The following is a 27,523-nucleotide window of genomic DNA, read 5'->3' as shown; positions in this document are numbered from 1 at the left end:
AGCCGTATGGGAATAATGAGAAGGGGATTTGCTCGCTGGGAATCAATGGAGGGGTGTGTAAAATGGTGTAAATCCAGAGAAGATGTTTGAATGTGCCCCTCCCTGATGGCCGTGGAGGAGCACACCCAATGGCCCATGGCAAGGGGTGGACAATTGGGTGTACTGTGTATGAGGTGTTTTGCTGGAAATGTACATATTACTGGGGGCACAATTACACCAGCCCCTAACCAAATTCCACACTACACACTGCTCTCTGGGCTTTGGCGCACAGATAGACCTGTGAATCTTACTGCTGTGAATAATCGAACCAGGGCATATGGCCTGATTCCACACCATGTGGTTACGTTGGTTTGGACAATAACCCATTTCTCTGTGGACATTCAATGGACTTATGCTATGGACAAAAGCACGAAAACCTGCAGTGGCAGCGTATTGCGACTGCCAGCAACTGGGCATGTTAAGAGCTTGACCCCGTCGAAGGAGGAGAGGAGGTGTTTTGGTGGTGGCCAGGATGTTGGACCATGCTGCAGTGCTCAGGTCTCTCGGTGTTGCTGTGGATTGTTACAGCGGCTGGTGTATTGCTAAGTATACTTGTGTTACGTTGCCTGTGGAAATAACCGAGAAGTAATGGAGTAAGCTCCTCCCCCCTGTACTAGACAACTTGGACCCAACCTTCCCGGGCCCACTATAGTGGGAAGTCTGGAACACTAATTGGAATCGGTGTGGCCCGCCCGTACGAGAGAAGGTGCAGGGCACTGTACTATGCACAGGGCAGTGGGACAAATGGAATATCAACACCTTCCACCTTGATGCCTGGCCCTATCAGGAAATGTGTCACCATATGTCCTATGTTTTGCTAAGGGGGTGAATGGGAACAGGGACACAGGCAAGGCTCTGTGGCGTCAGGGCTGGGATGAGGACACCGAGGAAGGAAACTGGAATCATTGCTTGCTGGAAGTTCAATCCAATAAACATCTAATTGTTTGCACCTTGGGTATTGCTACTCTGTGTGTACACAAGAAGAACGCGGTAATGGGAGGGTGAAGGGATAAACCCTCTAACACTAACTAACATCTAACACACATTTGAAGTTCTTCTTTTCACACCATTGCTCATTCTCAGGGGCTGCTTTGTCTCCAGACAGATCCATTCTCTTTCAGAACAGCCTTGCTGTTTCCCTCTGTTTCACTCACTGAGGTTTTGGAGTAAACACTCCCCTTCCCTCTAGTCTCAGACAAACACTAGTATTAACTGTTGGGTTTAGAAAGCTCTGATGGGTTTAGAAAGCATTTGTCAAGATGCCATTTCTGGGGGATTTTTCCCAAGATCCAGTATTTTGTGTTCAAACATCTCCCAGCTTCCTTGGTGAAAATAAGGCCAAGGTTTCCTTGCAGTATACATGAAAAAGGCAGCTTTTCACCCCAGATGGGACTTGAACCCACAATCTCTGACTTAGAAAGCCACTGCCTTATCCATTAGACCACTGGGGCCCTGATGGAAGAATGGAAATTCCATCTCCTAAATGCATATTTCTCATATTAACTTGGAAGCCAAATACCCTCTTTCTGCACCTTACAGAAATGTCTGCATCCCCTGGCAGTGAGGCTACTGGGCAGGTTGCTTACAGAGCTGAGCACCACCTTTCTGCCAGCCATCTTTAGAGAAGAAGGCTCTTTCCCCTGACAGCCACACAGAGCTGCCTAGCATCCCGAGAGCCTCCCTCGTGTTCTCCCGCAGCAGCCGCCTGCCGGTGTGGGTGGAAAAAGGGGACCAGGAAGCACTGCAGCCTCATTCCGGGACAGGAGGCCCTCGCCACGCCCAGGCCTGCCTCTTGCCTTCAGCTCAGGCAGCCAGAGAGCTCCCTGGCAGGCAGCCGCCCGCCTCAGCCACCTCTTGCCTCATGGCCTAGGCTCCTGGTACTCTGCTGGTCACCGCCTTGCTTGAAGGCCCAGAGGGAAAGGAAACAAGCACATCTTTAGCAGAGGATGGTTTTGATCCATCAATTGCTGGGTTATGGGCCCAGCACGCTTCTGCTGCACCACTCTGCTGGATTTTTGCAAGTAACAGCCAGCACCCAGCCTCTAGCCTCCACACTACACCTGGTGAGCACTAGTACTGGCAGGCAGGTGCGCAGTCTGCTAGGCAGCAGCCTTGGTAACAGCAGTTTTGTATTCATGTGTCTCTGTGGTGCAATGGGTGAGTGTGTTTGTCTGTTAACCCCCAGTGGGCGCTACCCTTAGCTGCAGGCTGCGGTCTCAGGGGTCAGGGGAATTGATAGTTTGCTGCTAAGAAGGGAGCCGGTGCAGCCCTCTGGTGCTCTGCTCCGAGCATCTGCCTAGCCCAGGCTGTCCGCTGGCCTTAGGTGCTTCCCCCTCCATGCTCTGGAGCAGGGGGTCTCATCACAATATTTTTGGTGGCCTCAGAGTGTGGCCATGCCTGCAGATGTGTTTCCTGGAGCCCCCGGAAGGCTGGGTGGTACATGACGCCGATCCCCTGCTGGTAACACCAGCAAAAGCCAGTGCATCTGCCTGCCAGCACTAGAGCTTGCAAGGTGCTAGTGTGGATGCTGGAGACTGGGTGCTGGGGACTGTGAGTGAGAAGCCAGCAGAGTGGTGCAGCAGAAGTGTGCTAGGCCTGTAACCCAGAGCTTGATAGATCAAAACCATCCTCTGCTTTGCCTGTGCTCAGGGCCGGCTTTAGGAAGTGCGGGGCCCAATTCGAACAGTTTCGACAGGGCCCTGGCACATAGGCGGTGAGTTCTATGGGCCCGTGGGGCCCAGGCTCCACCAATAATCCTGAAGCTGGGCCCAGCTCCACCAATGTTTGGGCCCCAGGCCCTGTGCTTTGGGGGTCCCCACGTCGCACTGCCGGGCACTCTCACCGCAGCGGCAGCTCCCGGGAGAGGCCCCAGCAGCGACTGGGCTCACAGCCCATTGGCCGGGAACCCCAGCCAATGGGAGCTGCCGGGGGCGGTGCCGGAGCTGCCTGGCCGCGCCTCCACAGCAGGGAGGGGGAGCGAGCCACAGGCAGCGGCTGAGCCCTGGGCAGAGCAGCAGCAGGGTCTGTGCCTGTCAGACAGACACAGCCGGTGAGCTGTGGGGGCAGCCAGACACAGAGACACAGCCAGGGGTTGTGGGACAGACAGACACAAGGACACAGCCAGGGGGTGGTGGGGACAGACAGACACAGCCGGAGGTGGTGGGGGCAGCCAGACACACGGACACAGCCAGGGGGTTGTGGGACAGATCGACACACGGACACAGCCTGGGTTGTGGTGGGGACTGACACACAGACACTGCTGGGGGTGGTGGGGACAGACAGACACAAGGACACAGCCGGGTTGGGGGGTTGGTGGGGACAAACAGACACAGCGGGGGGGGTCTGGGACAGACACACACAGCTGGGGGGGGGCAGCCAGACACACGGACACGGGCGGGGGGTTGTGGGACAGACAGACACAGCCGGGGGTGGTGGGGGCAGACAGACAGACACAGCCGGGGGTTGTGGGACAGACAGACACAAGGACACAGCCAGGGGGTTGTGGGACAGACACACACCAGGACACAGCTGGGGGGTTGTGGGGACAGACAGATGGAGCCGTGGGCGGGGAAAAGGGCAGCAATGGGCACCCCGGGGCTGGTATAAAATACACAGGATGGGGGGAGCTTCCTGAGGGGACTATAGCAACACCCCCCGCAAAGCAGACCCAGGTTGCAGCTGGCTCTGCCCATCACTGCCCCCACCCCACACACACCCACACAACCCACAGCCCCCACGAGACACTCCCAAAGACCCCAGAGACCCGGTCACGCCTCTCCCGAGAGCCCTCCCTTTGTGCCAGCCCACTCCCTCCCCACTGCCTCCCCTCCTCCAAAGCTCCCTACAATCTCCCCCTTTGCCTTCCGCCCCGCAGCCCAGCCCATTCCATTGGCCGGGAGGCTCCCAGTCTAGTGGCTATCAGGGCCCATGGGAGCTGCACCTGAGGCAGGGTGACTGCTTACAGATGCAGACCTGCCTGGCTGTGCCTCCACAGCACAGGGAGGGGGAGCCACAGGTGAGCAAGCCCTGGTCATCATCATCATCACAGGCCCAGTAATTCTCTGGATATTTAATTTCACTGAGGCAAAATGTGTGCAATTTTATGGGTTGAATGATTGAATGACATAATACCCACCTGCCCGCATTGTCCATCACTAAGTCCAGTAATTTTGTCAAGTGTTTGTTGCACAACATGGTGGTGCCTACCCCTACCTTGTGCTTCAGGGGGTGATGGGGTCCAGGGCAGCCTGTTATAGAACTACCTGATTAGTAATTGGATATGTTGGCTGGCATCTTTTTTTACGTGTTCGCTCCCCCTCATGTTAGAACCTGGCTACACCACTGGGGAGGGGAGCTTCCTAGACCTGTGCAGCTGGGGCTTGGGTGAATTTTGTGATAGTCTGCCCCTCCCCAGCTACCACCCTGCAGTCCCCACTCCTGCACCATGCTGGGCAAGGGGCAGCCCCATCCCCAGTGAGGCTATGGTGAGGGGTGGCAGCAGGGGAGGCCACACGTGATGGCAACCTCCCCCCTCGGTACCCACCATAGGGGAGGCGAGTGGGCTTTCTGGACCTGAGAGGGACCCTAGGAGCATGTGCAGTGAACTGCGGGGGAGAGGAGGGGTCCCTCTCCTGGAGCTTGCTGCTGCCAGGGAGGGTGGAGGGGAGTCCTCTTTGACCCTAGCCCTGGGGCAGCCTTTCTGCACCCCAAGTTCCTTATCCCCAGCCCTGCCCCAGAGTCCTCACCTGACAGGAAAAACACACAACTTAAATTTGGTGGTCAGTTTAGAGTATCATAGAATATCAGGGTTGGAAGGGGCCTCAGGAGGTCATCTAGTCCAACCTCATGCTCAAAGCAGGACCAATTCCCAACTAAATCATCCCAGCCAGGGCTTTGTCAAGCCGGGCCTTAAAAACCTCTAAGGAAGGAGATTCCACCACCTCCCTAGGTAACCCATTCCAGTGTTTCACCACTCTCCTAGTGAAAAAGTTTTTCTTAATATCCAACCTAAACCTCCCCCACTGCAACTTGAGATCATTACTCCTTCTTCTGTCCTCTGCTACCACTGAGAACAGTCTAGATCCATCCTCTTTGTAACCCCCTATCAGGTAGTTGAAAGCAGCTATTAAATCCTCCCTCATTCTTCTCTTCTGCAGACTAAACCATCCCAGTTCCCTCAGCCTTTCCTCAGAAGTCATGTGCTCCAGCCCCCTAATCATTTTTGTTGCCCTCCACTGGATTTTCCAATTTTTCCACATCCTTCTTGCAATGTGGGGCCCAAAACTGCACGTAGTTCTCTAGATGAGGCCTCACCAATGTTGAATAGAGGAGAATGATCATGTCCCTCGATCTGCTGGCAATGCCCCTACTTATACAGCCCAAAATGCTGTTAGCCTTCTTGACAAAGGCCAGAGGAGGGACTGTTAGTGCCTGTGCGGACTTCTGGGAAGTGCATGGGGTGGAAGGGGATGCTGGGATGCTCTGGAACCACTCCTTCAAAGCCAGTCAGGACTCTGGGGGAGCCTCCTCTCTGAGCAGACTATCTCCAGGGCAAGAAGCTTACACCTCCCTGGGTCTGACCTCAGAGCATTCAGCATGCCCTTCCACACCATGCACTTTCCACAGTGAGTCGGCCCAGGCGGGGTCCTGGGGTAGCCAGAGGTCCCTGCACCCCAACTCCGCAGTCAGATGCAGGGGCGGCTCTAGAAATCAGGCTGCCCCAAGCAGCGCGGTGCGCTGCGCCGCCCTTCCTCGTCCTTAGCGGGTCCCCTCGCCGCGGCTCGGTTGAGCTCCCGCAGGCATGCCTGTGGGAGCTCAACCGGAGCCGCAGGACCACGGCACCCGCCGCAGTCATGGCTGCAGCAGGTCCACCGGAGCCAAATGCCGCCCCCCCGGGAAAGGGCCGCCCCACGCGCCTGCTTGGCGCGCTGGGGTCTAGAGCCGCCCCTGGTCAGATGTGACTCTCAGCCAGACTGTAAAACAGAAGGTTTATTAGATGACGGGAACACAGTTTAAACAGAGCTTGTTGGTACAGAAAACAGAACCCCTCTGTCAGGTCCATCTTGCGGGGCGGGCAGCCCAGAACCAAGTTCTGGGTCTCTCCCCATTTCCACAGCCAGCTCCAAACTGACACTCCCTCCTCTGGCCTCTGTGTCTCTTCCAGACAAGGAGGCCACCTGATCTCTTTGTCCCCAACACCTTCAAGTAGCATCTTACAGGGGAAACTGAGGCACCCACACAGTATTCAGAGAAAATATTAAGAATATTCCCACTTCATCACAACAGGTGCAACAAAATATAATACCGTATATTGAAGTAGGCAAGTGCTGCTTCTGACTTTCCACTTTTAATTGACCCTTGTAATCTTGTGGCGCTGACGCATTGTAGCTTCATTTTATATCGGCTTACAGGGTGGGATCAGGGGGGGCACCACCATTTTGGGCCCCACAAAAAAATTATACAAACCTGCCGCCTATGTCAGTCGGTCCTTAGTTTCTGCTTGGTAAAGGCAAGTCAGTGGGGTCCATCCGTCGGAAAAAGAGTCCCAGGACTTCTTGCTGGGCGCCAGGGTCCAAAAGCAGCACATTCCCTCCTGGAAAGGGCTGTGTTTCAAATGTCCGTCCAGTGCGCATTGAAGGGAAGGATCTGCGTGCCAGGGAAGCTGCGTCCCTCCAGAGGCACTTGAGAAGCCAAAGGGGCCGTGGGTGAGTTTGTGATGAGGTGAGTCTGAAGTGTGGAAGGGGGAGGGTGGCAAGAGGAGGTTTTGAGAGAAAAAAGGTGCTGCTGAGCTGGTAGGTGAGGGCAAGGTCCCAGGCGGGTGTTGTGTGAGGAGCTGTGTAGGCCCAAAAAGGCATCCGGCATTCTCCTTCTACGGCCACTTCCCTTCGCACCCCGAACTGATGACTTTCACCTCCAGAGAGACAATTACCTCGCAAGGACACGCTGGCCCTAGCCAAAGCCTCTCCCTGGCCTTCCGTCCCCCGGCCCAGCTTCGGAGCCTGAACGTGGGGGCACGTTTCAGAGCGGCAAAGGGAAATAGGCTGGCCAGGGGCATGAGGACAATGGCCCAGACAAACGGGGAGGGACTTGGTCCAGGGGTGGAGGAAGACAGAAAAAGGGACAGGCATGGGATTGGCTTCCTCTATTTTTTCCTTTGCTCAGCATTTTACCTGTGACTGTAATGGGGAGACTTGAGAAATACCTGTGGCCGCTGGCAAGGTAGGTGGCCGCCCCGAGAGCGCAGAGCTGAGCAATTTTTGCTGGGCTGCTGCCTGCGCCTGCAGCGCCTGGCCGTGATCGTATAGTGGTTAGTACTCTGCGCCGTGGCCGCAGCAACCTCGGTTCGAATCCGGGTCACAGCATTAATTTTTGGTGGGGAGGGGCTATCCTGCAGCACGCCTCGTGGCTCAGCCTGATGGCGTCCGTTTGCAAAGAGAGCCATCAGCCGGTCCTTAGTTTCTGCTTGGGAAAGGAAAGTCCGGGGGGTCCATCCGTCAGAAAAAGAGTCCCAGGACTTCCTGCTGGGCGCCAGGGTCCAAAAGCAGCGCATTCCCTCCTGGAAAGGGCTGTGTTTCGAATGTCCGTCCAGTGCGCGTTGAAGGGAAGGATCTGCGTGCCTGGGAAGCTGCGTCCCTCCAGAGGCGCTTGAGAAGCCAAAGGGGCCGTGGGTGAGTTTGTGATGAGGTGAGTCTGAAGTGTGGAAGGGGGAGGGTGTCTGTCACGGAGTGTAGGGGAGTCAGGCCCTGCACCCCCGGGCTCCCTGCCGATTCACAAGGACTCTCAGCCAGCCAGTAAAGCAGAAGGTTTATTTAGACGACAGGAACACAGTCCAACACAGGTCTTGCAGGCACAGATAACCGGATCCCCCCTGTTAGGTCCATCTTGGGGCCCCGGAGCCCCACAGCCCCCCTTGGGGATCAGAGCCCTCTCTCTCTGCCTCCCCTCTTTTCCCTAGCCAGCTCCAGTCTGCCCAACCCCCTCCGGCCCTTCCTCTCTGCCCAGCTTCTTTCCCGGGCCAGGAGGTCACCTGACCCCTTTGTCTCCAACACCTTTAGATGCACCTTTGCAGGGGAGGTGCTCGGGCCATCAGTTGCTAGGAGACAGAGTGTCAGGCATTCGGTTGCGCAGGCCTTCTGCTTTGCTAGATACTTAGAGGCCTGCACCCAGCATTCCCAGCCCCCAGTACGAACAGTCCCACTTCGTAACACCTCTCCCCCCTTCGAGACCGAACTGAGCGGGGTCACTCCAGCCAGTGACCTGGGGAAGTTCGAACCCACCTACATTCCCATGGCTGCCCCAGGGTCCCCCCCGTTCTGGGGGAAGAGTTACCCCAGGTCATTCCAGTTTCCTGCCCCCCTGTAGGTCGGGGGGACTCGAGGGCACTTGCAGGTTGCAGGGGGGAAGCCTTATGCCGCCTGTGCCCTTTCCCCACCCCAGTACTCCTGGGGTGCCCGCTGGGCTGGGGCCTTCTCCCCATGTTCCAGTCTGGGGGGCTGTGATTCGGGCTCTCTCGGTTCAGAGCCCCCCTTTTGACCCTGGCCCCCCTCTGGACAGGCTCCTCGGGGCGGGGCAAGGGTCTTACAGCCATCTTCCCCCTGTCCCGGGACTTCATAGAATCATAGAATCTCAGGGTTGGAAGGGACCTCAGGAGGTCATGTAGTCCAACCCCCTGCTCAAAGCAGGACCAAACCCAACTAAATCATCCCAGCCAGGGCTTTGTCAAGCCTGACCTTAAAAACCTCTAAGGAAGGAGATTCCACCACCTCCCTAGGTAACCCATTCCAGTTCTTCACCACCCTACTAGTGAAAAAGTTTTTCCTAATATCCAGCCTAAACCTCCCCCTCTGCAACTTGAGACCGTTACTCCTTGTTCTGTCATCTTCTACCACTGAGGACAGTCTAGATCCATCCTGTTTGGAACCCCCTTTCAGGTAGTCGAAAGCAGCTATCAAATCCCCGCTCATTCTTCTCTACTGCAGGCTAAACAATCCCAGTTCCCTCAGACTCTCCTCATAAGTCATGTGTTCCAGCCCCCTAATCATTTTTGTTGCCCTCCGCTGGACTCTCTCCAATTTCTCCACATCCTTCTTGTAGTGTGGGGCCCAAAACTGGACACAGTACTCCAGATGAGGCCTCACCAGTGCTGAATAGAGGGGAATGATCACTTCCCTCGATCTGCTGGAAATGCCCCTACTTATACAACCCAAAATGCCATTAGCCTTCTTGGCAACAAGGGCACACTGTTGACTCATATTCAGCTTTTCGTCCACCGTAACCCCTAGGTCCTTTTCTGCGGAACTGCTGCCCAGCCATTCGGTCCCTAGTCTGTAGCAGTGCATGGGATTCTTCCGTCCTAAGTGCAGAACTCTGCACTTGTCCTTGTTGAACGTCATCATATTTCTTTTGGCCCAATCCTCTAATTTGTCTAGGTCCCTCTGTATCCTAGCCCTACCCTCCAGCGTATCAACCACTCCTCCCACTTTAGTGTCATCTGCAAACTTGCTAAGGGTGCAGTCCAAATCCTTCCTCCCCCTCTGGCAGAAGTCACAGGAGCGGCAGTGCTGCCGGACATGGGTAAAGACCCCAGGCCAGTAAAAGCTCCGTAGCAGCTTCTGCTGGGTACGCCAGGCTCCCTGGTGCCCTGAGGGGGGAATGTCATGGGCCTGGCACAGCAGCTGGTGGCGATACTTCTGGGGTACCACCAGCTGCCTCCTGATCCCCCCGACTCCATTTTCCCTGGGGGAGCCCATTCTCGGTACAGGAACCCCTTCTCCCACAGTAACCTTTTACGGCCACCTCGTCCCATGGTCTGTCCCCCCCCTCCGCGAGGTTGGCCAGGTCCCCTATCCTCTTGAGTATAGTGGGGAGTATAGTATAGTACAATGGCCCAGACAAACGGGGAGGGACTTGGTCCAGGGGTGGAGGAAGACAGAAAAAGGGACAGGCATGGGATTGGCTTCCTCTATTTTTTCCTTTGCTCAGCATTTTACCTGTGACTGTAATGGGGAGACTTGAGAAATACCCGTGCCCGCCGGCGAGGTAGGTGGCCGCCCCGAGAGAGCAGAGCTGAGGATTTTCCCGTAGGTTGCTGCCTGCGCTCCCAGCGCCTGGCCGTGATCGTATAGTGGTTAGTACTCTGCGCCGTGGCCGCAGCAACCTCGGTTCAAATCTGGGTCACGGCATTAATTTTTGGTGGGGAGGGGCTATCCTGCAGCACGCCTCGTGGCTCAGTCTGATGACGTCCGTTTGCAAAGAGAGCCATCAGCCGGTCCTTAGTTTCTGCTTGGTAAAGGCAAGTCAGTGGGGTCCATCCGTCAGAAAACGAGTCCCAGGACTTCTTGCTGGGCGCCAGGGTCCAAAAGCAGCGCATTCCCTCCTGGAAAGGGCTGTGTTTCGAATGTCCGTCCAGTGCGCGTTGAAGGGAAGGATCTGCGTGCCTGGGAAGCTGCGTCCCTCCAGAGGCGCTTGAGAAGCCAAAGGGGCCGTGGGTGAGTTTGTGATGAGGTGAGTGTGAAGTGTGGAAGGGGGAGGGTGTCAAGAGGAGGTTTTGAGAGGAAAAAAGGTGCTGCTGAGCTGGTAGGTGAGGGCAAGGTCCCAGGCGGGTGTTGTGTGAGGAGCTGTGTAGGCCCGGAAAGGCGTCGTGCTGGGCAAGGGCAGGTGAGGAGGGCCAGGGCTTTTCCCAGGGCTGTTGCTGCGGCCAAAGCCTTTGGGAAGCAGAAGAGGGCCAGGGGTGCTGTTGCCTGCTGGGGCCCATGCTACGGTGTAGGTGTACGCTGACCATAGCTGGTCTGTGGGAGCTGGGGCCCCTCCCTGTGCCCCTTTCCTCGTTAGTATAGTGGTGAGTGTCCCTGCCTGTCACGCGGGAGACTGGGGTTCAATTTCCCAACGGGGAGGGTGATCCCTTTTCAAGGGGGCAACAAAGAAATCCCTGGCCTGCCCACCACATGCCTTGCATTCTCCTTCTACGGCCACTTCCCTTCGCACCCCGAACTGATGACTTTCACCTCCAGAGAGACAATTACCTCACAAGGACACGCTGGTCCTAGCCAAATCCTCTCCCTGGCCTTCCGCCCCCGGGCCCAGCTTCGGGGCCTGCACGTGTGGGTACGTTTCAGAGCAGCAAAGGGAAATAGGCTGGCCAGGGGCATGAGCACTGATTTCCCAACACCCCCCTGCAGTTTTGTGAACTAGTTACATGCCAAACCGTGTGGCTGAACTTCGCGACTTTGGCCTCACCCACAACCATTTCACATTTGAGGACAATATATATCTTCAAGTCAGCGGCACTGCTATGGGTACCCAAATGGCCCCACAGTATGCCAACATTTTTATGGCTGACTTAAAATAACGCTTCCTTAGCTCTCGTCTCCTAATGCCCCTACTGTACTTGCGCTACACTGAAGACATCTTCATCATCAGGACTCATGAAAAAGAAGCCCTTGAGGAATTCCACTATAATTTTAACAATTTCCATCCCTCCATCTACCTCGGGCTAGATCAATTCCCTCAAGTGGTTCAGTTCCTTGACAGTACTGTGCTGATAAGCGATGGTCACATAAACACAACCCTGTACCGGAAACCCACTGACCGCTATACTTACCTACATGCCTCCAGCTTCCATCCAGGACACCCCACATGATCCATTGTCTATAGCCAAGCTCTAAGATACAACCGTATTTGCTCCAATCCCTCAGACAGAGATAAACACCTACAAGATCTCTATCAAGCATTCTTAAAACTACATTACCCACCTGCTGAAGTGAAAAAACAGGTTGACCGAGCCAGAAGAGAACCCAGAAGTCACCTACTACAAGACAGGCCCAACATAGAAAATAACAGAACACCACTGGCCTTTACGTTCATCCCCCAATTAAAACCTCTCTAGCGAATCATCAAAGATCTACAACCTATCCTGAAAGATGATCCCTCACGCTCCCAGATCTTGGGAGACATGCCAGTCCTTGCTTACAGACAACCCCCAAACCTGAAGCAAATCCTCACCAGCAACCACAGAACAACAACACTAACCCAGGAATCTATCCTTGCAACAAAGCCCGATGCCAACTCTGTCCACATATCTATTCAAGTGACACCATAATACGACCTAATCACATCAGCCATGCCATCAGGGGCTCGTTCACCTCCACATCTACCAATGTGATATATGCCATTATGTGCCAGCAATGCCCCTCTGCCATGTACATTGGCCAAACCAGACAGTCTCTGTGCAAAAAAATAAATGGGATGTAAAGCAGACGTCAAGAATTATAACATTCAAACACCAATAGGAGAACACTTCAACCTCTGGCCGTTCAGTAACAGATTTAAAGGTGGCAATTTTGCAACAGAAAGCCTCAAAAACAGACTCCAACGAGAAACTGCTGAACTTGAATTAATATGCAAACTAGATACAATCAATTTAGGCTTAAATAGAGACTGGAAATGGCTGAGCCATTACACACATTGAATCCATTTCCCCATGTTAACTATCCTCACACCTTCTTGTCAAACTATCTTAAATGGGTCATCTTGATTATCACTACAAAAGTTTTTTTTCTCCTGCTGAGAATAGCTCATCTTAATTAATTAGCCTCTTAGAGTTGGTTGGGCAACTCCCACCTTTTCATGTTCTCTGTGTGTATGTGTGTGTGCATATACATATATCCTCACTATATGTTCCATTCTGTGCATCCGATGAAGCCATTTATCAACATTGAATTTCATCTGCCATTTTGTTGCCCAATCACCCAGTTTTGTGAGATCCCTTTGTAACTCTTCGCAGTCTGCCTGGGACTTAACTAACTATCTTGAACAGTTTTGTATCATCTGCAAATTTTGTCACTTCACTGTTTACCCATTTTTCCAGATCATTTATGAGTATGTTGAACAGTAATGGTCCCAGTACTGACCCCTCTGGGATACCATCTCTCTCCATTCTGAAAACTGATAATTTATTCCTACCCTTTGTTTCCAAGATTTTAACCAGTTACTGATCCATGAGAGGACTTCCCTCTTATCCCATGATGGCTTACTTTTCAAAAGTCAATTTAAATTAAATACATTTTTTTTAAATTATATATATTTTTAGAAATCTAGACCTGTTATGTGTAACTTGCATTATCCTTATGTTAAGTTTGCATTATCCTAACAAAACATTTACTTTATTCACATCTCTTTTATATATCTCATTGGCCCTGACAGCCCCCCTGTGAATTCAAACACCCCCTCTAATTTCAATTCCTGGGGAAACTACTGGGCACCACCTCCTGCCTGGCGAGAAGCCGCAGCACCGGGGGGGTCACAGGGTGCGAGGGGCTTCCGCACGCGGCTGTTTTCTGCCGGTCGCGGGGTGACGGTTCCTGCCCATGGCGGCCGGGGGCTGCAGGGTCCCGATGGCAGCTGGGGGCTCTGGCATACACCTGCGGCGGCTGGGAGCTACGGGGCCATCTGCAAGGGCCGGGGGCTGCGGCTTCTCCTCACCCCCACCCTGGTGACTGGGAACGCCAGGCTCTGCCTGCAGTGTCTGAGAGCTGGGGGCTCCCTCTCTTGCCTCGGGCGGCTGAGGGCTGCCTGGGGCGGCTGGGAGCTCCAGGGTCTTCGGAGCTGCAGGGTCTATTAGCAATGACATGAGGCTGCAGGGTCCTCACGCCATCAATGCCTATTGGGAAATCCTGGGTCCATCCGCAGCAGCTGGGAGCTCTGGGGTCCACTCGTAGGAGCTGCAGGGTCCATACGCAGTGGTGTGGGGCTGTGGGGGCTCCCCGGCCACCCATGGCTGCTGGGAGCTCCAGGGTCTGCCTGTGGGAGCTGTGGGAGATGAGGGGTTTGGGGTGGAGGAGGGGCTCCAGGCTGCAGGGTGGGGCTGAGGATTCAGAGTGCAGGAGGGGGCTGTGGGTTGAGGCAGGGGGTTGGGGTCCAGGATGGCGTGATGGCTCGGGGGTGGGGGCCGGTATGCGGGGTTCCAGGTGTGGGAGGAAGCTCTGGGCTGAGGCAGGAGGTTGAAGTGCAGAGGGGTGAGGGCTCTGGGGTGCAAGAGGGGGCTCTGGGGTTCAGGGGGTTCAGGGCTGGGGCAGGGGGTTGGGGTGCAGACTTACCTCGGGCGGCTCCTGGTCAGTGGTGCAGCAGGGGGGACCTACTGGCCACTTCCAGGGCGCAGTGCGGTGCCCTAGGACACGTAGGGACCAGCCTGCCTGAGCCCCGCAGCACCGCTGACCAGACTTTATAACCCAGTCACCCCACTGGGAGCTCCAGGGTCCCCCTGTCACATGTGGTACCTGGGAGCTCTGGGATCCACCCATGGCAGCTCGGAGCTCTGGGGGCATCCCGCTGCTCTCAGTAGCTGGGAGCTGTGGGGTCCATCTGTGGTGGCATGGGCCTGTGGGAGCCCCTTCCGCCACTGGTGGCTGATAGCTGTGGATCTCTGACAGTCACGAATTCTGTGATTCTGTGACCCCCTTTATATAATCTTAGCCTTAATCGTTGTTGACTGTCTCTCTCAATCTAGTGGTCTGCTCTAGCACAGATGGGACAGGGAAGACAGACGCTCACCCCCCAGCACAGATTTGGGTATAGGAAAACCTACCGACCGCTATGCCTACCTTCATGCCTCCAGCTTCCATCCCGGGCACACCACAAGATCCATTGTCTACAGCCAAGCACTGAGGTACAACCGCATCTGCTCTAACCCCACAGACAGAGACCAACACCTACAAAATCTCCATCAAGCATTCTCAAAACTACAGTACCCGCACGAGGAAATAAGGAGACAGATCAACAGAGCCAGACGTGTACCCAGAAGCCTCCTACTGCAAGACAAACTCAAGAAAGAAACCAACAGGACTCCACTGGCCATCACATACAGTCCCCAGCTAAAACCCCTCCAGCGCATCATCAGGGATCTACAACCCATCTTGGAGAATGATCCCACACTTTCACAGGCCTTGGGTGGCAGGCCAGTCCTCGCCCACAGACAACCTGCCAACCTGAAGCATATTCTCACCAGTAACTGCACCCTGCACCATAGTAACACTAGCTCAGGAACCAATCCATGCAACAAACCTCGATGCCAACTCTGCCCACATATCTACACCAGCGACACCATCACAGGACCTAACCAGATCAGCCACACCATCACCGGTTCATTCACCTGCACGTCCACCAATGTAATATATGCCATCATATGCCAGCAATGCCCCTCTGCTATGTACATCGGCCAAACTGGACAGTCTCTAAGGAAAAGGATAAATGGACACAAATCAGATATTAGGAATGGCAATATACAAAAACCTGTAGGAGAACACTTCAACCTCCCTGGCCACACAATAGCAGATCTTAAGGTGGCCGTCCTGCAGCAAAAAAACTTCAGGACCAGACTTCAAAGAGAAACTGCTGAGCTCCAGTTCATCTGCAAATTTGACTCCATCAGCTCAGGATTAAACAAAGACTGTGAATGGCTTACCAACTACAGAACCAGTTTCTCCTCTCTTGGTTTTCACTCAACTGCTAGAACAGGGCCTCATCCTCCCTGATTGAACTAACCTCGTTATCTCTAGCTTGCTTCTTGCTTGCATATATAAACCTGCCCCTGGAAATTTCCACCACTTGCATCTGAAGAAGTGGGTATTCACCCACGAAAGCTCATGCTGCAAAACGTCTGTTAGTCTATAAGGTGCCACAGGATTCTTTGCTGCTTTTACAGATCCAGACTAACACGGCTATCCCTCTGATTCCTGTTGTTAGTACTTGAACCTGCATGGAGACACCCGAGTGGGTGTCATGTCCATTACTTTAACAAGGGGTAGTTGATTATTTTATCAAGATCCAAATTTCTTGGTCAAGGTCTATTCAATGTCTAGATACCAGAGAAAATAATACACTGATGTTATTAAGAAGAATATAGAAAGATTTTTGCAGTCACTATAGGTATAACTATGATGATTGTTTTATGTTTCACTCTTTACATCTGACACCACCACTGCCTTTCCCTTTAGTCTTGTAGTTTACCAAGGGTAAAACTACACATCACTTCAGATACGAGGGAGTGTTTGTGTTCATTCCTGCTAGCTACACAGGGGTTTGACGTAGCTGCTTTCAATCCTCCAGCTCTGCTAGGATAAGTAGCATTTCAGGCTGTCACTGAACTGAAGAAGGGAGATCATTTTTTGACAGGTTATGACTCCTCCTAAAGGTGTTTGTGTGGCTGGCAGCCCTGGTTCCCAGGTCTCTCCTGAGGGAAGAAAGTTTCTGTGCAAAATACTAAAACTTTTAACAGAGAGGAGGGAAAGGCGATGGCCACATGATGGGGCCAGTATGTACCACAACATGGTTCTTCTATGTGGGATGACTCTGAACATTGACTGATCTCCACTCCCTTGTGTTTGAAGAGATGTTTAGTTGTGCACTTGGGAACCTATAAGGCTGAAGCAATTTTATGGATGGTGACACTAGGACTGAAGGGTTATTTAATGTTGTAGAAATTGTTAAAAACACTTAGCTTAAACTGGAACTGCCTGTTGTTAAAGGCTGGTTTCCCCACGTCAGTTCCATAAGCTCTGCTAGAAACATCCTGGATTCTCTCCTGCCTCGGTGGGAACTGCAGGGAATCGTCCCCTGCTGCCCTTGGCTCCAGGCTGGTTTTTCTGGGGAGGGGACGTGGAATTGATTTGTTTGCTGTTGAGAAGGGAGCCAGGCCAGTTCTCAGGGAACGAGAACTCCCAGCATCTTCCCAGCCCAGCCCAGGCTGCTGCCCTGTCCCAGCCTCTGTTCCCCTGGGGGCCCTGCGTGTTTGACTCTAGAGCAGGCCGGGAGCAGCAGCCGAGGCAGAGGACAGCCTGGGCCGGGCAGGTGCTAGGAGCAGAGCACCAGAGGCCTCTACTGGCTCCCTCCTCAGCAGCAAACAATCAGTCCCCACCCGCACCCCAGGACAGCAGCCTGGAGCCAAGGGCAGTGCCCAGTGGGGGTTTCTCTTTTTCCTCTTCCTGGGGTGAGCAGGGACCTGGGGGTGTTTCTAGCAGGGCAGTTGGAACTGAATTGGGAACCAGCTTTTAATAACAGGCAGCTCAAGTTCAGACTAATTTTGTTACAATTTCCTTTACAAGGTAAAATAATTCAAAAGTAAACAGGCAGGAATGATTGGAACTCTTTTCTCTCGGGCATAGAAAGAAACGGCTTTTTGGCTTTTCATGATACAGGAGTCAGGTTCATTCACTGTGCAGAATCAATGTGCCCAGAAGCCTGTTGTGTTTCATTTCTTAGGCTCCGCTGTCATCGTGTGGCCATTTCCTTCCCCTCCTTTCTGTCCAAAGCGCAGAGCCCAGTTCCTCCAGGGAGAGAAGGACGTCTTTCTTCTTTCCTTCCTCAACAGCCCCCTTCCTTGGGGAGCCCTTTGCTGGGATCTGGGTGGGGAACAGCCATTTCTGAGGATTAATTTCACACCATATTTGGTGTTGATATATAGATTTTACAGCCAGACTAGATCACTACGTACTTCTGCTCTGACCTGATTCAGAACAGAGTCCAGAGAATTTTACCCAGTGACTCCTACATCCACCCCAAGATCTTCTGGCTGAACGAGGAGGGTTCATTCAGAAAGTCATCGTGTTTGGATGTAAAGGTGGGAAATGATGGGGAAATTGGCCCCTCTTTCAAGTTTAAATATTATAACTTCTACATCTAGACCAGGGTGGCCAACCTGAGACTGAGAAGGAGCCAGAATTTCCCAATGTATCTGCCAAACGTACACCTTTGTATGCAACTACTGAGTCAATTGTGAACCTTCCCATCATTATCATTATCCCTGTGAAATGATTATGGTGATGGACACTTGGCTCTGTATCCCAGTGTGCCCTGGACATCTACAGGCTGCGTTAGCCAATCCAACCATTCGGCACTTGCAGATGGGCACCTCTGTATTGTGCCTGAGTCTTGTACAGCTATGAAAGGCTGGTAGAGGCCGATATTTTCCCCTCTTTTTAACCAGCACTAATACCAGGCCAGGCCAGGGCTGGGAAGAGAGAGAGAGCAGCAGGTTTCCCCTATTGTGTCCGTCTCGCTTTTTCTTGACTAGCTTCACCTCTGCATCAACTTGCACTTTTCCTGGGTGAGCCTGGCTAGCTCAGTTGGCAGAACGTCAGACTTTTAATCTGAGGGTCCAGGGTTCAAGTCCCTGGTCAGGTGATAAACTTCTTACTATAATTGTAAAAATCTGACTTTCGGGAGTCTTCTTTGGTGTTACTCTTTCTCTTCAGGATTTTGCCTTTCTTAAGAAGGGCCTTTGTGTGGGGGGGATTGAAGGAGCAACTTCTTGACATCCCCTTTGTCCTCACAGGCTGGAGGAATAAAGGCCTCTGGGCACAGAGCATTTTCCTCCCCTGCACACACAAACACACAGAATATCCCTAAGGAATTAGAATCACCTGTTGCCTTCCCCTTTCCTGCTGGATCCTCAAATGAAGATGCTCTTCAGCCTAAACCCATGTCCCCTCCTATTCCCAGTGCCCCTCAATCCCAACCCTCAGTCCCTCCTATGCTCACTGCTCCTCACTCCCAACCAGAGCCTGCTCCTCTTCACCCTTCTCCTCTGTCCCAACCCACAGCCCCCTCCTATTCCCAGTGCCCCTCAATCCCAACCCACAGGCCTCTTCTCCTCACGCTGCTCCTCAATCCCAACCCACGGCTCCCTCCTTCCCTCCAGCAGCAGGTGCTTCAGACCCCCTCAGGAAGATTTTCTTGCAAGGTTTCGTGTATGAGTCTGCATGTGGATTTTACGGTATGTTGGAAATAGGTTGGGTTGCTTGCCGAAATGATCACTTGTGGCTGGTGTTGGATTCCCAGTCTTCTTATTATTGGATCAGGAGAAACAAAGGGTTGTTATCCTTGATGTGTGAATCAAGGACTCAACCCTGGGTGTAAACTAAATGAGCTGCCCACAGATTCTGGCAGCCACAATGAGCATTTGGTGCGAGAGCTCAGACCTGCCCCTGTCCCACAGGGAGGGGACCACCTGCAAGGGGCTTGGACCACTGACCTATCAGCTCTTAACTCCCAAACAATCAGTAACTCTATTATCAGTGCCTGTGAGTGTAATTTAAATCATAAGAAAAACCACACTGGGCTGGACCAAAGGTCCATCTAGCTCTGAATCTTGTCTTCTGGCAGTAGCCAATACCAGGTGCTCTAAAAGGATCTCAACAAGGCACCACTGGGAGTTGAACCCAGGATCTCCTGTTTACAAAACAGGTACTTTAACCAGCTAAACCATGGCGCCTGCTTGTGATTAAGGTACAGTGTCTGCTCACACCTGCCTCTTTGCATCCCCACCTGAGCCTGACAAGCTTTGCTTGTGTTTGGATTCTGCAAAGCAGAGGAGCAGGTGACATTTTCCTTGCAAGCTGTCTGTGTGTGTGAATCTTTGGCCAGGTCTGCACTACAAAGTTATTTCAGCAGAATTATATTGCTCAGATGTGTGAAAAACACACTATGCTTCCTCAGTTAGCAGCTTGTGGCTGGTGCACACACTGCAATGCCACGTCTGGCAACAAAACTGCCCTGTTTTGCTGACAAAATAAAACCACTTTGATGAGCGGTCTAGAGCTTTTTGCAGCAAACTTAAAGTGAGAGTGTCAGTGTAGACGCTGCTGTTCATTATATCACCATAACTGGCCTCCTCCAGTATCCCACAATGCCCTCTGTGAACTTGCTTGCCCTGCATTCCTGCTACAGAGCGATGGGCCCCTCCCCTTACGTAGCTCCAGGAAGTTCTGACAGCTGAGCCTGCTGCTCTGATCCAGCAGCCAGGAGCAAATCACTGCCGTGGATGCTGCTCTCTCCCGCCCTGCGAACACAGAGCAGGGTGGCGGGAACTTCCTTACATGGGGGGGCACCGGCATCTGAACTGTGACACTCCCCAGGACACCCCTTCCCTAGAGGAGGCTCTTACCGTTTAAACAGGGACGACTGTTTTCTAGTAAAATCACTAAAAGGGAAGGAGAAAACTCGAAAGAGGTTCCTCCTGGCGCTCACGTCCGTGAACCCGAATAATCGCTCAGTCCTCAAAGAGAGACCTGGAGAAGGAGACTTGCTGAAGCAAAGCCACAGGGGTCTCTGAGGTTTCCCTGGCCCCTCACCCCTGTCCTGCCTGGCTGATGTCAGCATCTCTCTGTGAGGTCACCACCTCCCCACCACCTTTGACCAATAGTCTGAGGTCCTGCAAAAGGCCTTTGTGATGTCACTGCCTGTCACGGACTCACAGATCGTGCCCACTCTTGGCCCCGTGCGGTCCGTGGGGTGCCCTTTCAGTGCGACAGCCCTTCTCGGGGGTCCACTCTCTCTCGGGGTCAGGCCCCCCACCTCCTGGAGCCGCACCTCTCTGAGCCTTAGCACGTCTGTCTCTCGCCGTGGGCCCCTCAGGGAGTCCACGCGCTCTGGACCCCCTGGGCCTCCTCACCCCCGAAGGGGTTGATGCCCCCTGTTCTCTAGACCGGAGTGACTCTCAGCCAGCATAAAACAGGAGGGTTTATTGAGAGTTGAACACAGCACAGGAAACTCTCAGGGCCTCAGGCCTGGCCTCTCACAGTAACAGCACATCCCAGTCCCCCTGCAGCCAGGTGGGCTCTGCCTGCTTCCCCTCGCCAGCCCCGAGCCCCCCTGCTCCCCAGCTGGGCCTCCGATATCCCCGGCCCCAGGCCCCGCCTCTGTCCATTGTCTTTTCTCCAGGTAAACAGGGTTGCCTGGGCCTCCTCCCCTCTCCGCCCTCCTCTGGCTGGAACAGGTTGGTCACGGGGTCCTCTCCCCGCAGACCATTGTCCTCCCACTGGCCAGAACTGGCTGTGACTCCTGAGCTGGGTCACCAGGTCACCAGGTCACCAGTCGCTGGGGTCTCCATCCTCCAGGCCATCAGCCGGGGTCCCAAGTCCCTCTCCGGTCTTCTGTAGCAACAAACTCCCTCTCCCCTCACCTCGTTAAACCAGTAACACCCGGGGACACTGAGTCCCGCTCCCTGTGCATGCAAACCACTGGAAATCACAGAAAACCCTAAGAAAATCCCCCACTTCGTCACAGAGCCCAGCACCTCTCCTCCTCTGGGCACCTACAGCAGAGGCGGCTGGTGCTGATGGCTCCAAGGGAAGACTTAAAAGCCACAGAACAACTGAGGTCAGGGCTAGAGGAGGGCAGGACCATGCCTATGTGTGGCCTTCAGACAGGCACAAAAACACCCAGCCAGGCTGCTCCCTGCCATGCCAAACCCCCACTGAAGGCCACCCACAGACCAGCATGCGGGGCGGCTGCTGATGCTCTGTGCCCATTATCGAAGATGGTAGGAAAGCAGGGCCAGCCCCTCGGTGGCGCCTCTTACCGTTCCCACTCTCTGTGCTCACTTTGGCAGTGGGGCAGGAGATTTTACCCCAGCTGGCGAGAAGCAGAGAAACACCCAGGCTCCCAAGGTGCTATGTAGCAACCCCCTCAAGCACAGGGACAGGCGCACATTTGGAAGAGGGAAACTGCTCCACACGCTAGCCCGGGCAGCCGCCCATTTTCTCTGGCAAGTCAGGAAGGGCAAAGGCGAGACTGGAAGCACCTGGGGCTCATGCCCCAGCCTTTGTGACACCCAACCCCCAACTCCTTCCCGGGGCTCTAGCTGCAGCCAGAGCATTGGCCTGAGCGGCCAAGAAGAGGTTCCAGCCCTGAAGGGAGCAGGACGTTCAGCACAAAGGTAAAATTGCACAAGCACAACGGGACTCGAACCCTCAATTGCCTGATCCGAAGTCAAGCCCCTTATCCATTAGGCCACGTGGTCACACAGTAAAAAAAGCCCTCCAAGCACTTCTTTGGAAAAGGCCGACACTGACGCATCCGATGAAGTGGGGATTCACCCACGAAAGCTCATGCTCCAGTACGTCTGTTAGTCTATAAGGTGCCACAGGACTCTTTGCTGCTTTTGCAGACACTGTGTTTCTCAGGTCAGCTACTGAGGGGGGCTGAGACTCTCTGGGCACAAGAAGTCGAGTTCCCAGTGAGATGTGAGACTTAATTCTCTGGAGCCAGGTGCAGGGCTTTGGCAGGGAGGCTCAGGCATGGGGGATTGGGGTGCAGCGGACGGACCGGCTGTCTAGGTGCAGAGATTTAGTCTCCCTGAGGAGGAGGAGGAGGAATCCTGCTGACAGGCAGTGGCCAGGGCCGGTGCAACCACTAGGCGAACTAGTCAGCCGCCCAGGGTGCCAAGTGGTTGGGGGCAGGGCCGGCTTTAGGCCAATTCCACCAATTCCCCCGAATCGGGCCCCGCGCCTAAGAGGGCCCCGTGCCCGGTGAGAATCCTTTCCCTGGCTAGAGGCGCCTTTTTAATTTTTACTCACCTGGCGGCGCTCCGGGTCTTTGTCGGCACTTTGGCGCTGAGTCCTTCGCTTGCTCTGGGTCTTCGGCGGCGGGTCCTTCAGTGCCACCGAACACACCTGGAACGAGTGAAGGACCCGCCGCTGAAGTGCTGCCGAAGAGTCGGAGTGCCGCCCAGTGAGTACAAGCCCCATGTGGTTTTTACATTTTTTTAATAGTCATCCCTGCCGAGGCCCGTCGAAACTGTTCGAATTGGGCCCGCACTGTCTAGGTGCAGAGATTTAGTCTCCTGAGGAGGAGGGGGAATCCTGCTGACAGGCAGTGGCCAGGGCCGTGCAACCACTAGGCGAACTAGTCGGCCGCCCAGGGTGCCAAGTGGTTGGGGGCACCAAAGCGCATTTAGGGAGGCCGGGAATGGAGATGAGCTGGGGCAGGGGCTGGGAGGGGTGCGAGGAGGGCTGCCCACAGCAAGTAACGGGGTGGGGTGTGCAGGTGAACCGCTCCCTGTCCCAGCTCACCTCTGCTCCGTCTTCTCCCCTGAGCACGCCGCCCCCGCTCTGATTCTCCTCCCCTCCCAGGCTTGCTGCACTAAACAGCTGATTGGCACCGCAAGCCTGGGAGGCGGGAGAAGTGGAGCGGCGCCGGCGTGCTCAGGGGAGAAGGCGGAGCGGAGGTGAGCTGGGGTGGGGAGCTGCTGCGGGGGGGCTGCCCTGCTCTTCCCCATGGCCCCCGCCCCTGCACTCACTGCATGGTAAGTGGAGTGACCCAGCCCCAGCCTGGTCCACTCCCCTGGCTCCCAGCCAGGCCGCCGGCGAGTGTTGTGGGGCGGTTCCCCCTCTCCCCCCAAGCTTGGGAGCCAGGGGAGCAGAGCAGGCTGGGGCCCCAGGCCTGTGTGGGGGGAAGCAGAGGGAGGGCTGGTCCCAGGCCTCCATGGGGGATGGGGGGATGGCTACTTCCTGGGGGAAGTGGAGTGACCCAGCCCCAGCCTGCTCTGCTCCCCTGGCTCCCAGGCTTGTGTTGGTGTTGGCTGGATTTGTGCGGGTGTTTGTGTGTGTGTGGCTGGATTCATGCATGTGTTCATGTATGTTTGCAATCGTGTGTGTGTGTGCTCTGCTGCCTTCTGCCGGCGCGACAACCATTTCTCCATATGTCACAGCCCCCATACCGTCGACCCTGATGGTGATTTCCCCATGTTACAAGGGCTGGCTGGCCTGAACTGTCTCCCCTCTGCAGAGTGTGGTGGGGGGCTGCAGCTCACCCCCTGTGGGGCAGGAGTGCCAAGGTGCAGGGCACTGGGCTCCAATGCACCTGGAGAGCAGCTCAGGTGAGGCTGGGCAGGGCCTGTGGTGTCTGTTCTGCGTTGCCTGGTGTGAGGCCATTGCACAATCCCCACCCACAATGCACAGCGCGCCCCGAGAGGGGGCCAAGCAGATGATCCAGCACGAGGGGATCATCCTCATCGGTAGCTGTCCAGTGGCAGTGAGTTCCACAGGCCTTGTCACAGGCTGTGTGGGGCAGGAGGTCCTTGTATTTGGAGCAGTGGGAGTGAACTGCATGCAGTTGTGTCTCTGAGCACAATTGTGAATATTATGGTGTGTGTGGGGGGGTGATTGTGAGTGCAGCTGGGGGTGTGATTGTTTCTCTCTTTGGGGGTTGGGCTAGCATGTCTCTCTGGGTGTGTTGTGTGTGAATGTTCCTGGGATTGTGTGAGTCCCTTTGTGTGTGTATGTGGCACTTGCTGCAGGATACAAAATCCTGCAAAGCCATTTCCTACTGGTTAGCCCAGCAACACACTGATACAAACAGTGTCACAGACACACACACACACACACAGAGCAGGGCTCAGCCCCACCAGCAGGGGGCAGCAGGGACACACACGTCTCTCCTGGGCCAGCTTGGACAATTTCCCATCACGACCCGGCACAGTGCTGGTGCCCCCACACCGGGGTGGGCAGTGACCGGGCGGGGCTTTGGGGGCGGGCACAGCGGTGCCGGGGGGGCTCCGGGACGGCCCGGGGCGGGGCTGTCGGGGGGTGACACTGTCCCTGCAGCGGGTGTTTAGAGCCGGGCTCACCCGGGGGAGGGGGCGGGGCCGGGGGCAGCTGGAGTCGGGGGGTGACACGCGGCCGGTGCCGAGGCCCGTCAGACACACCCAGACCCGCTCACACCCAGCCGTGGGGCGGGGGACGTTTCAGCGGCGGGAGCTTCGACCACCCTCCCGACCAGCTGCGGGGGGGCGGGGCCGGGTCTCTCTGGGGGGCGGGGCGGGGATGAGGAGTTGCGTTGGCGGGGAGGTGTCAGGTTGACCCAGGGACCCGCCCTTACCTGGGCTGGAGAGGACGGAGGCGCCCCGGGGCAGGCTGGGAGTTGTAGTTCCTGGCTCGTCCCAGAGCGGAAGTGACGGACCGGTTGCTCCGGCAACACGCCCCCTCCCAGGGGACATACAGTTCTTCATCAAGGTCTTCAGTCACAACACATTTTTTTAACAAGCGTTATCAGCATGGAAGCATGTCCTCTGGAATGGTGATTGAAGTATGAAGGCATATGGATGTTAGCATATCTGGCACGTTAATACCTTGCAACGCTGGCTACAAAAGTGCCATGAGAGAGCCTGTTCTCACTTTTAGGTGACGTATACAAGACACGGGCAGCATTATCTCCAGTAAATGTAAACAAACCTGTTTGTCTTAGCAATTGGCTGAACAAGAAGTAGGACTGACTGGACTCTAAAATGTTACATTGTTTTCTGTTTGAGTGCACTTCTGCAACAGCAAAAAAAATCTACATATACAAGTTGCACTTTAATGATAAAGAGATTGCACTACAGTACTTTATATTTTACAGTGTAAATATTTGTAATAAAACTATATATAGTGAGCACTGTACACTTCGTATTCTGTGTTGTAATTGAAATCAATATATTTGAAAATGTAGAAAAACAAAATTAAATTAGTATTCTATTGTTCAACGGTGTGATTAAAACAGATTAATCATGATTTTTTTAAAGTTAATTGCGTAAGTTAACTGCAATTAATTGACAGCCCTAGATTTGAATGTTTCTGTCCCATGCAGGACAAGCTGGAATATTCGTGTGCAGGGAAAGAGCCTGGGGGGAATTGTGCTGTGAAATTATTTCCTGTTCTGACATGTCCCCAATTGCCCTTTTTGCCCTAACAGGCTGCAGGGCAACATCCATGTTTTGCTCCAGCTCATTCCGTCCTCCCAGGGGCCGGGGAAGGGAAATGGCTGCGGTGGAGCCAGTTGAGGGAGGGATTATCAGTGAGTTGATGGCGGGTTCCCTTTGCAGGGAGAAAGGGCAGTAAATACATAGGGGGTGGGAACTTCCAGGAAGGTTGGTCTGGGTGGGAGAGGGCAGGAAATCCCCAGGGTGGGGGACAGGGAGTGACAAACCTGCTGGGATTTGTTTACTGTGAGGCTCCAGCATTTCTCAAATGTGGCCACCAGGGGCTTTTGTTGTGGCCACAGCCTCCCGGGCTGTAATTGAGGGAGTGCGGTGGGGCTCAGGCTTCAGGCTTCTGCTCTGGGATGGTGGGTGGCAGGCTCAGTCAAGATACATGGAACGTAGGCTGGGTGGGGAGAAGTCTGTGTAACTCATCCAGTTATTGATATACATGTGACTCGAATATTACCAATCTGTGTGTCCGCCCCCCCCACACACATACAACCCCCCCCCAACCAACCATCTCCCAAACAGACCCTCAGTCCGGAAAGCATTCATCCCTCATATTGTTAAAAAGATTCAAAGGAAACAGAAGAATCCCAGCTTTTAAAACAATCCTCCAGCAAGACAAAGAAACTCACATCTGTAGACTCAGAAAACACTCCCAAGAAATTTTAACAATATGTTGTTATGAAGAAACCAAAGTGATAAAGAGACCTGATTTTTCAACTACTTTAAAAAAATCTTCTCAAATCAGCATCTTTAAAGTAAAACTTTTTTCTGCTTTTTAACCAGACAATTCTCCCCAGAAGGAGAGGCACTGGTCCTGGAGACACTGCAATACCAGGTCAATGCACGGGGTGGCCAGAGCAAGCTCTTATTCCATCCCCTTGTTTCAAAAATCAATTTAATATACAGTCCTCAAATAAAGGACCTATCAGATATTAAACTGATAAGAACAGACACTACACTTTTGATCTTAGCTCCAAGGAGCAGAGAAGCGATGCTGAGAGTTTCGGATGCTAGGCAGCCGCTCTTCCCCCACTGCTTTCTACTTCAGCACAAGGAGCTCCCAGACACGCACCAAACACCATTCACGACACTTGATAACTAGGTAACTCGAAGTGATGATCACTTCCCCGAAATGACTCCACTGGAAGAATTCAAAGCAAGAGCCCTTAACACACAATTCTGTTCAAAGACAGAGAAGTCTTTCAGCCCTGCTCTAGGAGAGCCAGGCAGGCCCTGAGCGGGGCGGCAAAGGGCACTAGACGGTGATCCTAGGCCAGTGGTGCCAGAACAATCTGTATAGTGCGGGGGGGGGGGGGGGGGCTGAGCCCCCCCACCAACTGTAACCCCGGGGTGTGATGGAAACCACGTCAAGCCAGGGGCTGCTGCAGCCCCCCTAGTTCCAGCCCCTCTGCCCAGGCAGCTCCCCCAGCCTGACACACACACACACCCTTGCACCCGCCCCACCCCAGGGCTCCTCAGCCCAGAAGGGAGCCCCCCGGCTGAGTGGGGAATCAGAACCCCCCAAAATTACCCTGGGACCAGCATGATCTGCCTCCGCCCTGCCCTGCTCCGCATGTATTTGGAGTGAGTCAGTTTCCCTGTCCCAACATGTGTCCTGCCCTGTGTCTCTTCTCCTCCCCAGTTCCTTCCAAACCAGCCCATTTCCCCTGCACCCCGGGCTGGGTCTCTGCCAATCCCCCTTCTCCCCTCCTGCCCCCAATATCTCCCTGCCCCTACAGGTCTATAGGGCTGGATCCCTCCCTCCCTCCTTCTCCCCTCATTTCCTGCCTCTGGGGGTCTATGGAGATGGGTGTCTCCTCTGCCATCCCCTCTCCTACCCCCCCATATCCCACTGCCCCTCGGGGTCTGTGGGGCTGGGTCTCTCCCCCCTCCATCCCCTCCCCTGCCCCCAATATCCCTCTGGGGCTCTGTGGGGCTAGGGCTGGGGCTCTCTCCCTGCCCCTG

The 27,523-nt window shown here is 54.4% G+C and overlaps 1 protein-coding gene and 3 non-coding genes across 4 annotated transcripts in view; 1 reads left to right on the top strand and 3 right to left on the bottom strand.

Moving 5' to 3' along the window:
* Positions 1-27,523, bottom strand: part of LOC120375429 (zinc finger protein 551-like) — a gene marked incomplete at both ends in the record, with an annotated part of 536,130 nt that overhangs the window by 382,755 nt on the left and 125,852 nt on the right. The window lies entirely within an intron of this gene.
* On the top strand, positions 18,141-18,213 carry TRNAK-UUU. Its single transcript has one exon. It is a non-coding gene; the product is annotated as a tRNA-Lys (tRNA).
* TRNAT-UGU lies at positions 19,230-19,303 on the bottom strand. The gene has a single exon. It is a non-coding gene; the product is annotated as a tRNA-Thr (tRNA).
* Positions 26,357-26,551, bottom strand: LOC120376345. Its single transcript, XR_005587230.1, has one exon. It is a non-coding gene; the product is annotated as a U2 spliceosomal RNA (small nuclear RNA).

The sequence above is a fragment of the Mauremys reevesii genome, linkage group 12, assembly GCF_016161935.1.
Source record: "Mauremys reevesii isolate NIE-2019 linkage group 12, ASM1616193v1, whole genome shotgun sequence".
Classification (NCBI taxonomy): Eukaryota; Metazoa; Chordata; order Testudines; family Geoemydidae; genus Mauremys; species Mauremys reevesii.
The sequence above is the reverse complement of the archived record's forward strand: the minus strand, read 5'-3'. Positions and strand labels throughout refer to the sequence as shown.